Source organism: Somniosus microcephalus, chromosome 2, assembly GCF_052327205.1.
Source record: "Somniosus microcephalus isolate GS21.2 chromosome 2, FLI_Smic_1.0, whole genome shotgun sequence".
NCBI classification, from domain to species: domain Eukaryota; kingdom Metazoa; phylum Chordata; class Chondrichthyes; order Squaliformes; family Somniosidae; genus Somniosus; species Somniosus microcephalus.
In genome coordinates, this window is record NC_140988.1 from 28,559,573 (window position 1) to 28,573,084 (window position 13,512).

The 13,512-nt window shown below is 49.0% G+C and overlaps 1 protein-coding gene across 3 annotated transcripts in view; it reads right to left on the reverse strand.

Moving 5' to 3' along the window:
• The window catches only part of LOC147122628 (janus kinase and microtubule-interacting protein 1-like), a 546,134-nt gene that overhangs the window by 472,586 nt on the left and 60,036 nt on the right, over positions 1-13,512 (reverse strand). The window lies entirely within an intron of this gene.

Here is a 13,512-nt window from a genome sequence, read left to right on the forward strand (position 1 = left end):
TAATTGATAGCGCATCAATTTTATTAACAAAATTTTTATAATGGAGAAGATCCTCACACCAGCATGCCTGGACTTAGATCATCGGGAGGCGGACTCATCCACCAAGTTTACTCACTGGCTTAAGTGTTTCGAAAAATTCCTGACCGCCTCCGAAGCAATCAAATCGGAAGAGGACAAACTGGCTGTCCTGACCTCCAAAGTGAACCACCGAGTGTACTCGGTCATCCAAGACGCGACCTCGTACGCGGATGCTATCAAGCTCCTCAAGGACCAGTATACGCGCCCAGTGAACGAAGTGTACGCCAGGCACCTTCTGGGGAGTCGTAAACAACAACCTGGGGAATCGACCGTGGAATACCTTCAGGCACTGTCTGTGCTTGGCCGGGCCTGTGGGTGTAACGATGTAAAGGCCGCCGTGTACACAGAGGAACTTATCCGGGACGCTTTTGTAGCGGGCCACAGATCCAATTACACCCGACAGCGACTGTTGGAGCAGAGTAACCTCGACCTCAACAAGGCCTCTGAACTCGCACTATCGTTGGATGCAGCCTACCAGGGCATGGATGCCTACTCCTCTGCACCGTGGACGCCGCGGGGAATGACAGCCTGGGACACGGTAGGACCGCCTCATAGCGCCGTGCCACCCCAGCCACACCCCAACAATGGCCCAACTACCGCAGCAGTGTCCCAAGGCCAGAAATGCTACTTCTGTGGCCAGGCAAAACACCCCAGAGCGCGCTGCCTGGCGAAAAACGCGATCTGCTCGGGCTGTGGGAAGAAAGGACACTACGCTAGCGTCTGCAGGGCCAAAGCCACCCCGAACCCCAGCAGCGCCGCGTGTGGGCCATGCGGGCCGCCATCTTGGACCTCCCCGGCCATGTGCGAATCACCGGTACAGCAGCCATTTTGGACGCCTCCAGCCACATGGGGATCATGGACGCCGCCATCTTGGACGACAGCCGGGACGCAGCAGGCCCCCGACACCGCCTCATCTGATACCCGCAGCGACACACCGACCCCTACGCTGGCATCCGTTACACTGGACCAAGCGAGACCGCACCAACTGGCCAGTTCCACAATGGACATTAAGGTAAATGGTCACGACACAATCTGCCTTTTTGACTCTGGGAGCACGGAGAGCTTCATCCACCCCGACACGGTGCGGCGTTGCTCTCTCCCAGTCCTGCCTGCGCAACAGCGGATTTCTATGGCCTCCGAGTCCCAGTCGGCGGACATCGGCGGCTACTGCGTGGTGACACTCGTAGTAGACGGGACCGTGTACGATCATTTTAAACTTCTGGTCCTGCCTGACCTCTGCGCTGTCGTCCTGCTGGGGTTAGATTTTCAGTGCCACCTTAAAAGTGTTACGATGGCGTACGGTGGACCCCTACCCCCACTCACAGTCCGCAGCCAGCAGCTTCCAAATTGCCCGCCGCGCACCAGGTGCAACCTCTCCACACTCAGAGTCACCCCCCCACCACTGTTTGCTAACCTCACCCCCGACTGTAAGCCCATCGCCACAAAGAGCAGGCGATACAGTGCCGGGGACAGGGTTTTCATTAAAACCGAAGTGGAGCGGCTCCTGAAAGAAGGGATTATTGAGGGCAGCACCAGCCCCTGGCGAGCCCAGGTTGTGGTCGTTAAGACCGGCGAGAAGCAGCGCCCGGTCATCGACCACAGCCAGACAATAAATCGCTACACCCTGCTGGACGCTTACCCACTCCCCTGTATAGCTGATATGGTCAACCAGATCGCGCAGTACCGCGTCTTCTCGACCATTGACCTGAAATCAGCGTACCACCAGCTCCCCATCCGCCCTGAGGACCGCCAGTACACTGCCTTTGAGGCAAACGGCCGCCTCTATCACTTCCTTAGGGTTCCCTTTGGCGTCACCAACGGGGTCTCCGTCTTCCAAAGGGAGATGGACCGGATGGTAGATCAAAATGCGTTGCAGGCCACTTTCCCATATCTGGACAATGTGACCATCTGCGGCCGTGACTTGCAGGACCATGACGCAAACCTCGAAAAATTCCTCCGCACCGCCCAACTCCTAAACCTGACATATAACAAGGAGAAGTGCATATTCCGCACAAACCGCCTCGCCATCCTTGGCTGTGTTGTGGAACACGGAGTCATCGGCCCCGACCGGATGCGTCCCCTTATGGAACTTCCACTGCCCCACTGCCTCAAGGCCCTGAAGAGGTGCCTAGGGTTTTTCTCCTATTACGCTCAGTGGGTCCCCTACTATGCGGACAAGGCCCGTCCGCTGATCAAGTCCACCTCTTTTCCCTTGACGGCAGAGGCCCGCTTAGCCTTCCACCGTATCAAGGAGGACATTGCCAAAGCCACCATGCACGCAGTGGACGAATCCATCCCCTTCCAGGTGGAAAGCGACGCGTCCGACTTTGCCCTGGCCGCTACCCTCAATCAGGCGGGGAGACCCGTGGCCTTTTCACGAACCCTCCAAGGCCCGGAGACCAGACACTCCGCTGTTGAGAAGGAGGCCCAGGCGATTGTGGAGGCTGTGCGTCATTGGAGGCACTACCTGGCCGGAAAACGATTTACCCTGCTCACTGACCAGCGTTCAGTTGCTTTTATGTTTAACAACAAGCAGAGGGGCAAAATCAAAAATGACAAGATCTTGAGGTGGAGAATCGAACTTTCCACCTACAACTACGAGATCTTGTACCGGCCCGGGAAGCTAAATGAACCCCCGGATGCGCTATCGCGTGGCACCTGCGCCAGCGCGCAGATCGATAGACTGCGGGCCCTCCACAATGACCTCTGCCACCCGGGGGTCACCAGGTTCTTCCACCTCATCAAGGCCCGCAACCTGCCTTACTCTATTGAGGAGGTCAGGACCATGACCAGGAACTGCCAAGTCTGCGCTGAGTGCAAACCGCACTTTTATAGACCAGACAGGGCCCACCTGATAAAAGCCACTCGCCCCTTCGAGCGCCTGAGCGTTGATTTTAAAGGGCCTCTCCCCTCCTCTGACCGCAATGTGTACTTCCTCAATATTATTGATGAGTACTCCCGTTTCCCGTTCGCCTTCCCCTGCCCGGACATGACCAGTGCCACGGTCATTAAATGTCTGAACAACCTCTTCACCCTGTTCGGCTTCCCCAGCTATATCCATAGCGACCGGGGCTCATCGTTTATGAGCGACGAACTCCGTCAGTACCTGCTAACTAGGGGTATTGCCACAAGCAGGACCACCAGTTACAACCCCCGGGGGAACGGACAGGTGGAAAGAGAAAATGCGACAGTTTGGAAGGCCGTCCTGCTAGCCTTAAAGTCTAGGGGCCTTCCAACCTCCCGCTGGCAGGATGTGCTCCCCGATGCGCTCCACTCTATTCGGTCACTGCTCTGCACTGCCACTAACGCCACCCCTCATGAGAAAATGTTTGTCTTCCCAAGGAAGTCCACATCGGGGACATCGCTACCGCCATGGCTGACGTCCCCAGGGCCGGTCCTACTGAGAAGACACGTGAGGACCCATAAAACGGACCCCCTGGTCGAGAGGGTCGACCTCCTCCACGCCAACCCCCAGTATGCTTACATCGCATACCCGGACGGGCGGGAGGACACAGTCTCCATAAGAGACCTTGCACCCTCGGGGGCCGCAGTAACCCACTACCCACTACCACCCCCCCCCACGATCCGATATCCAGCCCCAGCAGACGGCAGGCCTGGGCCCCGCGACCCGCTCGACATCTACGAGGACGACACGCCTGTGCCACAGCCTACGCTGGACTCGACGCCGGAAGCTTCACTACCCCTGCCGTCGCCACGCCGATCACAGCGGCAGACAAGACCTCCGGAGAGACTCCAATACACTAACTTTTAATACACTTTACCCCGCCGGACTCAATTTTAAACAAGGGGTGAATGTGGTAAACCACTGTTTGTATTCCTGTTTGTATTCCACTGTGTACATGCCTGGACATGCCTCGGCTGACTCCTCCCACAGGTCCTAGTATAAAGGTGATTGCTCCCCAGCCCTTTGTATCCTGGACCGGTCGACCACTCGAGGCAGACCTCCATTCTTTTGTTAATAAAAGCCTTTAGTTACCCTTCTAACTCAGTCTTTTATGAGTAATTGGCCGAGGTTGATGCAGCCATCAATTTTTCAGCATTAAAAATAGCACCAACAACTCCTCAGTGAGGCTCTCCAAAAGGCAAAATAGAGAACAGGTCTCACAACGCTAAAAATCTTTGACCTCTACATCCGTGGCACAGCAGCCCAGCCTCTGTGTTTTCTTAACATTGAGCATCACATTAGCCACCTTCCATTATTTTAGGAACTTCTTTATAATGTAATTTCCAGTAAAAGTCCCCCTATTTCCTTCCTTCCTTATTTCCTGAAGAATTTTCTCTTGCATCCCTCAGGATCATGTCACTGCAATTTGCTGAACTTCTTCATCAATCTTCCTTTACTGATACCTTCATCCATATAGCTTCCTTTAATTCCGCAACCATCTTATTCCTCATCTGGAGATGTTCCGGTGTTCGCTCATTAATGATTTGAAGTGTTTGTTTAATGAGTCTGACATTTCCCAGTCCTCTGTCCTTATCATCCTTTAGCGAACCATATTGTTCTTGTATCTAGCATAAAGCAAATACAGTTGCACACATTATTTAATTGCCCTTGATATCTTTTACAATAGATAGTGCACAACTGCCTTTTATGAACAAGTTCTAATCCTTTTTTAGGCTTTTCCTATTTTCCCTTTATTTTTCACTTGTATTAAGACTGAGCGTTTGTTTTATTGGTTTTATTATTCCTGAATGATGATATTTAGTATTTTCTTATGTCCTAAAGTGGTTTTCTTGTCACTTTTATTTTCTCCTGTAATCCTTATTACTTTTGTAATCTCCCTGTACCGCATACCAACCCTGGCTGAAAGAACAAACTGGAGACCTGTAGCAGGTCTCCACTGATGATGGTCTGCAGCCATCTGCTTGGAGATAATACATAGAAAAGCACAAAGTTACAACATGGAAACAGGCCATTTAGCCCAACCAGTCTGAGTCGGCGTTTACCCTCCACACAAACAAAGAGTCCTAATCACTTTTACCTACCTGTTCCCATAGCTCTTAATTCCCTGTGGCCACCTATCCAATCTAATCCTGAATGTTGACATCGTTTCTGGCTCATCCACGAACCATGGAAATTAATTCCACAAACTTATAACTCTGTAATTTCTTGTGCTCTCTGTTCTAAAACTTTTTTAATCTTGTATTTCTGGCCTCTCATTCTTGACTTAGGATTACATCGGATATACGGCACAGAAACAGGCCATTTGGCCCAACCAGTCTACGCCGGTGTTTATGCTCCACTCGAGCCTCCTCCCGTCTTTCCTCATCTAAATCTATCAGCATAACCCTCTATTCCCTTCTCCCTCATATGCTTGCCCAGCCTCCCCTTAAATGCATCTATACTATCTGCTTCAACCACCCCCCGTGGTAGCGAGTTCCACATTCTCACCACTTTTTGGGTAAAGAAGTTTCGACCCTTCAACTACTGGATGCAGCCTGCTTCTATCTACCATATCACAACCTTGCATGATTTTAAACACATCTATCATATCGCCCCCATAATCTGCGTTATTCTAATGAAACAAGCACCAATTTTTCAAAGCTTTCTTCGTAATTGTATTTCCTCATACCAGGTAGCATCCTAGTGAACCTGCATTAAACCCTCTGTAAAGCCTCAATATCCTTTCTATAGTGTGGAGCCCAATACTGCGCACAATATTCTAATTGAGAAAGAGAAAAGACTTGCATTTATATAGCGCCTTTCACAACCACCGGATGTCCCAAAGAGCCAATGAATTGCTTTTTTTGAAGTGTAGTCACTGTTGTAATGTAGGAAGCGCAGCAGCCAATTTGCGCACAGCAAACTCCCACAAACAGCAATGTGATAATGACCAGATAATCTGTTTTAGTGATGTTGATTGAGGGATAAATATTGGCCAGGACACCGGGGGTAACTGAGGTCTAAGAAAGGTTTTATATAGGTTCATCTTTACCTCTTGGTCTTTATATTCTATTCCTGTTGTGATAAAACGTAGAATTCTATTAACTTTTTATACGGTCTTATCAATCTGACGTGCTGCTTTTAATGTTCTGCGAACCTATACCCCACCCCCAAGTCCCTTTGCTCTTCCTCAGCACGTGCCAACTTTCAATCAGACTATGATTACTGCTGTTTTATTTTAACCAAAATGGATCACCTCATACTTAATGACATTGAACTCGAGTTGCCACTTTTTAGCCCATTCACCCATCTTATTAATATCACTTTACAACTTCCTTTGGTGTTCTAAAAAAATTAACTGTACCTCCTATAGTATTTTGGTATCATCAGCAAATTTTGACACCACTCCCTCTAGGCCGCTATCCAAGTCATTGATATACAGAGTGAACAGGAGTGGTCCAGGATTGGAACCTGTGGGACACCATCAACCACTTCCAGCCATTCTGAAAAACTGCCCTTATTACCTATTCTGTTTTCTCCCTTCTAACCAATTTTTAATCCAGTTTGCTATACTCCCACTAATCCCATATCCCTTAATCTTCACTAGTAATCTCCTCTGTCGTACTTTATCAAAGGCTTAAATTTTCCCTACCACAGAGGTTAAGCTAATTGGCCTGTAATTTCCAGATTAGCTCAATCTCCTTTTTAAAAAAAAATGACCTTTCTCCAGTCCTCCAGCACACATCCGCACACTATAGCCTTGAAATTTAAGGGCCGATTTTACCTCCCCTTCTGGCTGACAGGAACGGTGTGGGCAGGAAAGATGGCTGGAGAGAGGATTGTGCCACACTCCTGCCACCCGCCATTTTTACAAGCCTGAATTTAGGCACAGGAAGGGCACCCGCACCAAAGGAGTGGTGGGGCTTAATTTACAGTGATGCATCCCAATGAGGTCATCGAGACACGCACTACCATTTTAATTGCAGGCCCAACTAAAACCTGCACAGTCTGCAACCCGCCAGTGAAAGCTGGCGACAGCAAGGATCCTTGTCAAAGGCTTTTAAAAAAATCATTTTTAAAGGTTCCCTTCCCTGATTGTTGGCTTGACGACCACCTCCCCCGCCCACCCACCCCACAAATCCTGACTTATCTGGCCAGGGACCTCGGTTATGTTCTGGTCCAGCTGTTACTGAATTTGGATGATCAGCCATGATCTCATTAAATGGCAGAACAGGCTCGAGGGGCCAAATGGCCTACTCCTGCTCCTATCTTCTATGTTCATAATGTTAGTGATATAACAGGAACACCCATGAAGTTGTACATTTTGAGGGCAGTGACTGTGTCAGATGGAAGAAAGGAGTGTTGGTGCTCAAGGCAGGGGAGGGATTGTTTCGGAGAATCTCTGCTCAATAAGTTGCTGCCTTCCAGCTCTGACAGCTCACAGTACTGCTGATCCATGCTCTTCTTTGGCATCATTCGGCTCGTCATCCTCTTCTTCATCTTCCTGCTCCACTGTATCCTCCTCAGGCAGCTCCAAGGGATGGCAAGGTTGTGGAGCATGCAGAAAACAATAACTAATCTCGACACTCACTCTAGGCTGTACTGAAGGACCCTTCCGAGCTGTCCAGAGGGCGGAACCATTGTATGAGGACGCCAATGGTATGCTCAATCAGAACCCTTGCTGCGGAGTGGCGCTCAATATATGCTGGCACTCTGCGTCTATGCCCAGGTTCCTGACAGGAGTCATGAGCCAGTTTAGAGGGGATAGCCTTTGTCCCCTAGAACAGAGAGAGTTTGAGGACTAGCGCAGTATGAAAGCGCCACGACTACTGTCGGGAAACCGGGCGTTGACCTGCGCCAGTCGCTGCCTGTGGTCACAAACAAGTTGAGCATTGAGCGAATGGAAGCCCCTCCTGGTGAACAACAGAGCTGCTTCCTGAGGGGGGAGTGCGGAGGGCTCCTTGCGTGCAGCGTATGATGCCCTGCATCTACAGGAATCCAGCAATGCGTGCAAATCCCAGTCCACTTTCTTCCTGCTTATCAGCCTCCATGGGGAAGGCAGCTGACTGTTGTTGCTGACGTCACTGGACGCAGCTTGGAAAGAACCAGAGGCAGAAAAATTTAATGCCACAGGTGACCTTCACCACCACAGGCAGTGCAGTAAATGCCCCTGCGACAAGTGACTATCTCCCTTTTGAAATGCCGCAGCCTTACATGCTGCTCCTCTGCAAGGTTCAGGTGTGACGTTCTGTTCCTGAATGCCCGCATGCTGTAATGCCTGCTGCGTCCTCTTCTTGCACCCTGTGCAGGTCTCTGTTGCTTTCCTTGCTGCTGCTTCTCCTCCTGATTTCGGAGCTTCAGTGGTAAGCCCAGCAGCATTGGCAGGTTCAGCAATTGAGAGCAAGCAAATCCTGAGAAACACCCTCCAAAAATCCACTCTGCAAAAAGGTATCTTACAGCCAGAGACTTGCCAAAACCCTGGCCCAATAGTACCCTAGACGCCTGAAATGACTAACCAGAGACTTGCCTTGATGGAGGTGTGGATACCACATGTTCAAGCTGTGTACCGATTGTTCTCACCGTGTTTTGCAGGGCGAGTTAAGGAGGGGATGTTTCAGGTGCATGTGGACACCAATTTAACAAAAGGGCCCTGATTTAGGTGCGGGGCCCTTATTAGCATGCTTAAATGATGCCTGCGCTGGTTGCAGGCGGTTGCCATGGACGCCTATTGAGTGCACAGACCAATGTGGTGTCGCACGCACTTCCGGCGCTGCTGTACTGGACTTTGCCGCGCCCAATTGGACCTTAAAAATGTGCAAGAATCATGGCGATCTCTCCCACATAATTCCTACATACTTCAGGACGGGCCTGCATCTGATCTCGAAAAAAGACACTGCAGCTCAGAAGAGTTAATATGGACATCAATTGCAGGATGCCAAAACCATTTCTGCTCGAAAAATATCAACAGAAGGCAGTTCTTCCCCACCCAGCTTTTATCTCACTGAAGACTCACTGCAGCATTAACACCACGGGCCCCAGGGAGCGGCATGTGGAACAGAGTGCTAAAACATGATTAGGAAAAAATACTAAATATTAACATCTAGCCCTATAGAAAAAAACATACTCGAGGAGCCGTATGTCTTTTCAAAGTTGATTCTATTACACACACACACACACACACACACACACACACACAAAGGGGTTGAAATTCATCGGGCAGCAGTGTAAAACGGGTGGTGTTGCACGGGACGCCTTTCAGCCGCCCCGCTTGATATTCAGTTCTATTGGAGTCACTGAGACTGAATATCAGGCGGGGACTATAATAGACACCGTCCGTTTTAAGCTACTGCTTTCTAACCCACAGACTTTGAATTACATTAACAGGAGTACCGCAACCACCAAATTAAAGCTCCTTTAACAGTCCTCTTCAATGCATCTTCCTATTACCTGATGGCAGTTAATATACACCGCGCAACAGAGTAGCCATTTTGTGCACAGCAAAATCCCACAAACTGCTGCAAACAGGATGCAAGAGTTCTTGGGGGGGGGGGGGCGGAAGCCGAACTGGGCTAGTTTTTCCAAAACTCTCCCAATTCGCGCCCCTCATTGTGAAGCAATAGCATTTCATGTAGAATATGTACCAGAACTACTAGCCTACTGTACGCATGGCATGGCTACCAGCTCCATAGAGTGGCCCACAGAATGTGCAGCATACCTTCGTTGATGTAGGAGGAGGTTCATTTTCAGGTTCTCCAACAACATCCAATGGCCACTTTCAGTGAGCGAGCTTCTGTATGGGCGTCTGCCAGGCAAATGGTCTTTCATCTCATTTGCGTCATCAGCACTGCATTTAAATGTAGCTGCCTGTTTCAGCAAGGAGAAGTCCACGCTCAGCGAGGGCTGCGTACTCCCCCCCGCCCCCCCACCTGCTAAAAACACGAGTGAAGCTCAAAAGGGGAGGAGACCTGACATTATGCATTGCTATAAATAGGTGGACACCTGGCACAAAGCAGAGCAGCACCAGTCCCTGTGGACTCGAATTGCCTTTCCCACCACCAGAGGTTCGCTGGAGCAGAACCCCCAGCTGCCCAGTACACAAAGATGAGGGCCCCATCCGGAATTGCAGGGGTGGGATTATTTGGATGGTTGGAGCAGGCCACACACGCCTGCAAGGGTGCTTCAGTGTACTAACTCCGATCCACCCTTGCAAAGCAGAGAAGCCCACAGCTGCTCCGCCCGAGGTACCCCGAGGCCCTTCCCGGGGGGAAAAAATAAATAGGAGAATCCTTCAGCTGGAAAGAAAGATGTTCTGCCTCTTGACAAAGTAATCAATCCCCGCCAAGATCAATTATCTTAGTCTAAGTAAGGCCTGGTGCCTTTCAAAAGGCGACGGCGTTCCTCACGCGATACTACTGTTGAGGCCTTATTAGGGCGTACTGGGTGGAATTCCCAGGGTAGCATGGGAACTCCGCCAGACACGAACCCCTGATGTAAAGCTAGCAGGCAGAGGAATTACTCTACCCATCACAAAATGCAAATCTTAAAGAAACATGGCGGAATCCGACAGGACCAAGTCTCCCCAAATTTCAACCACTGGCAGGCAATCTGGCCACTCTCCAACTTTTCTTAACAGGTTGTTAATTAGAGAAAATAGGCAATCTCACATTTTTTTTAAAAAAAATAGAATTTCACCACTTTAAGTGTGTTGCTGCTTCAGTCATTTCCATCTCAGATTCTTTACTTCCCAGAACGACATCAGTCTTCATCTGAACCATTTCTTACATCATCAATAGATTTATCTCACTAAGTTCTGCTACTAAATCTTCAACTAACAAGGTAATCTCAACTTTCTACCCTTCATCCTTGCATTTTAAATCATAGATATGTTTTAGTATTTCCTTATAACTATTCCAGTGTATCTCCCCAGACCAGATAGGCACCGAGATCCAGATGGTTGTAGTTGAGGTGTATGGGCCTCAAGAAAGGCCCCCCAAGGAAAAGCCTTATTATTACTTGATCTCAATGAGCATCAGCAATGACTTTTGCTGTATCTAGCTTCTTTCAAAAGAACCACAGAGGTCTTTGCTGGCCTAAGGTAACCACTGCTTTAGAAAGAAAATAAACTTAAAAGTTTATATAGTGCCTTATCACATTCTTAGGACATGCCAAAGTGCTCGTATCCAATACTGTAAATTATTTTTGTTGTGCAGTCACTGTTGTCTAGGCAAACCTAGCAGCCAATTACACACAGCAAAGTCCCACAAACAGCAAATGAAATGAAAGGCCAGCCAATCTGTTCTTTTTATGGGTATACTGGTTCAAGGAGGAACGCTGACCAGGGCACCAGGAGAATTTCCCTGCTATACTAAGAGTGTCACAAGATCTTTCATATCCACTTGAAAAAGCAGATAGGGCCTCAGGTTAAGATCTCATCCAAAAGACAGCATTTCAACAATGCAGCACTCCTTCTGTACTGCATGGAGCTGTCAGCCTAGATATTGTCCAGTATGGTCTTAAAATGGAAATCTCCAGGCGAATTAGTATGTTATAACAAAGCAGCACCGATAACCCAATCCCACCTTTTCTGTTACTGTTTTTCTATTTTTAATTCAAGTTTAAATACTGATTTTAACTTTCCTCTAAAACCCTCCAGTTCCAGATCACAGAAAAAATTGCTTTCTGATTGACTTGGCCGTCAAAGTTTATGATCCTTTTAATATATCAATTAGGACAAATGATCTTGGCAGCAGTCCTGGGCAGCATATATTCCGTCCTCAGGCGATAACAGGGGTGATTTCCAGCACTTGTCCATACTGGACAGGCGAGTGGAGCAACTGCACTTTTTCCAAGCTTAGGCCTCATTTGTACAAGGTTAGCGAGCTGCTGAGCATTCAATGAACATTGACTGGTAGCTTGCCAATCCGGCGCGGGGAGGAGGGGATGGGTGGGGGGGTTGCAGGAAATCCGGGGGCTACAAGAAAGTCTTGCATTTATATAGCGCTTTTCACGTCCACTGGAGGTCAGTGCTTTACAGCCAATGAAGTACTTTTTGGAGTGTAGTTACTATTGTAATGTGGGAAACGCGGCAGCCAATTTACGCATAGCAAGCTCCCACAAACAGCAACGTGATAGTGACCAGATAATCTGTTTTTTTGTTATGCTGATTGAGGGATTGACCAATCACCCCTGCTCTTCTTCGAAATAGTGCAGAGTATAAGGAAGGGGTGTGGGGGGGCACTCTGGGGGTGGTTACTGAGCGGCTGCCAGCAGCTCACGGTATTTTTGTGGGGGTCAAGAATTGCTCAATACAGGAAAGCTATTATTCGCCAGTTTTTGAGCAGCTCCCAGAGTTCCCTTTAAGGACCGCTGGTTAGGCCACTCAGGCTTTAGCACCAATGAGTGGCATGTGATCAATGGGGTTACATTAATCTCTGTTCATCTCCCTCCAACAAAAACCAAGGTAAACAAGTTAGAATGACAAACTCCCAGACTCAAGCTGATAATCTTTAATTAGGGGTCAAATCATAAAATCAAACAGCACAGAAGGAGGCCATTCGGCCCATCGTAGACCTATCCAATTAATCCCACTCCCCTGCTCTTCCCCCCATGGATTTGTAAATGTTTCCTCTTCAAGTATTTAAATGCTCCCATTGCTTGTGTCATGGGGCCTTCCTAACCATTAAGCCAGTTTGAGGTTAACATCTGTACACTATTGATGTGATAAAAGCTGTCAAGTGAGGTGACGGATGCATTGGGGTCGATTTTTACTCCCAGGCGGGAACGTGGCCTCGCGAGTGGCCGGCCCGTCTTGAAGCGTAGCAGAGAGGTCAGGGAAGTCAGCAGGAAGTGGCTGTCCGGCCGTTTAAAATCGGGTGGCTCCTAGACCACTGCCAGGGACCCACGGGAATGGTCCCCGGCACATGGCAAATGTATAGGAGGGACTTGCGAGGAGAACTGTGGTCGGGGAAAGTGTGGGAGGAAGCTTGGAGCAGAGATGCGCAAGGATCCCTCGCTGAGACCCAGAGGAACACTTAAATGAACTTAACTTGGATCTCGATGCAGCTCCCAGCAGCTTTGGCCTGGCAGGGAAGTCACAATTCACCCCCCCATTCCGGCCGCAAGTAAAAATAGCAGTCAGGTCCTGATGATGTAATCGGAGCCTGATCTGCATATTTCAAGAAGCATCCACCTTGGCTTCCGTCGTGTGTCCTTGCCACCTGCAATTTAACGTTGCAGTCAGCTCGATCAGGGCGGGAACAGAGTGGATAAGACTCCCGGTCCATTTTAACTGCCCGGTTTCTGCCGGTAGTGGGGGGGGGGGGGGGGGGGGGGGCGGGAGAAGGGGAGTTAAAATCAACATCACCAAGTAAGAACAAAATAATGCTGTTACTATAAAGGTTACAAACTTGTGATTTTTAAAAATCAGTTGCTAAGATCTAAACTTGTTAGCTTTTTTATTTGATTATCATATTAACTCAACTAAAACAAAATACACCTAGGTCGAGTTAATAAAAAAGCTAACCAGTTTA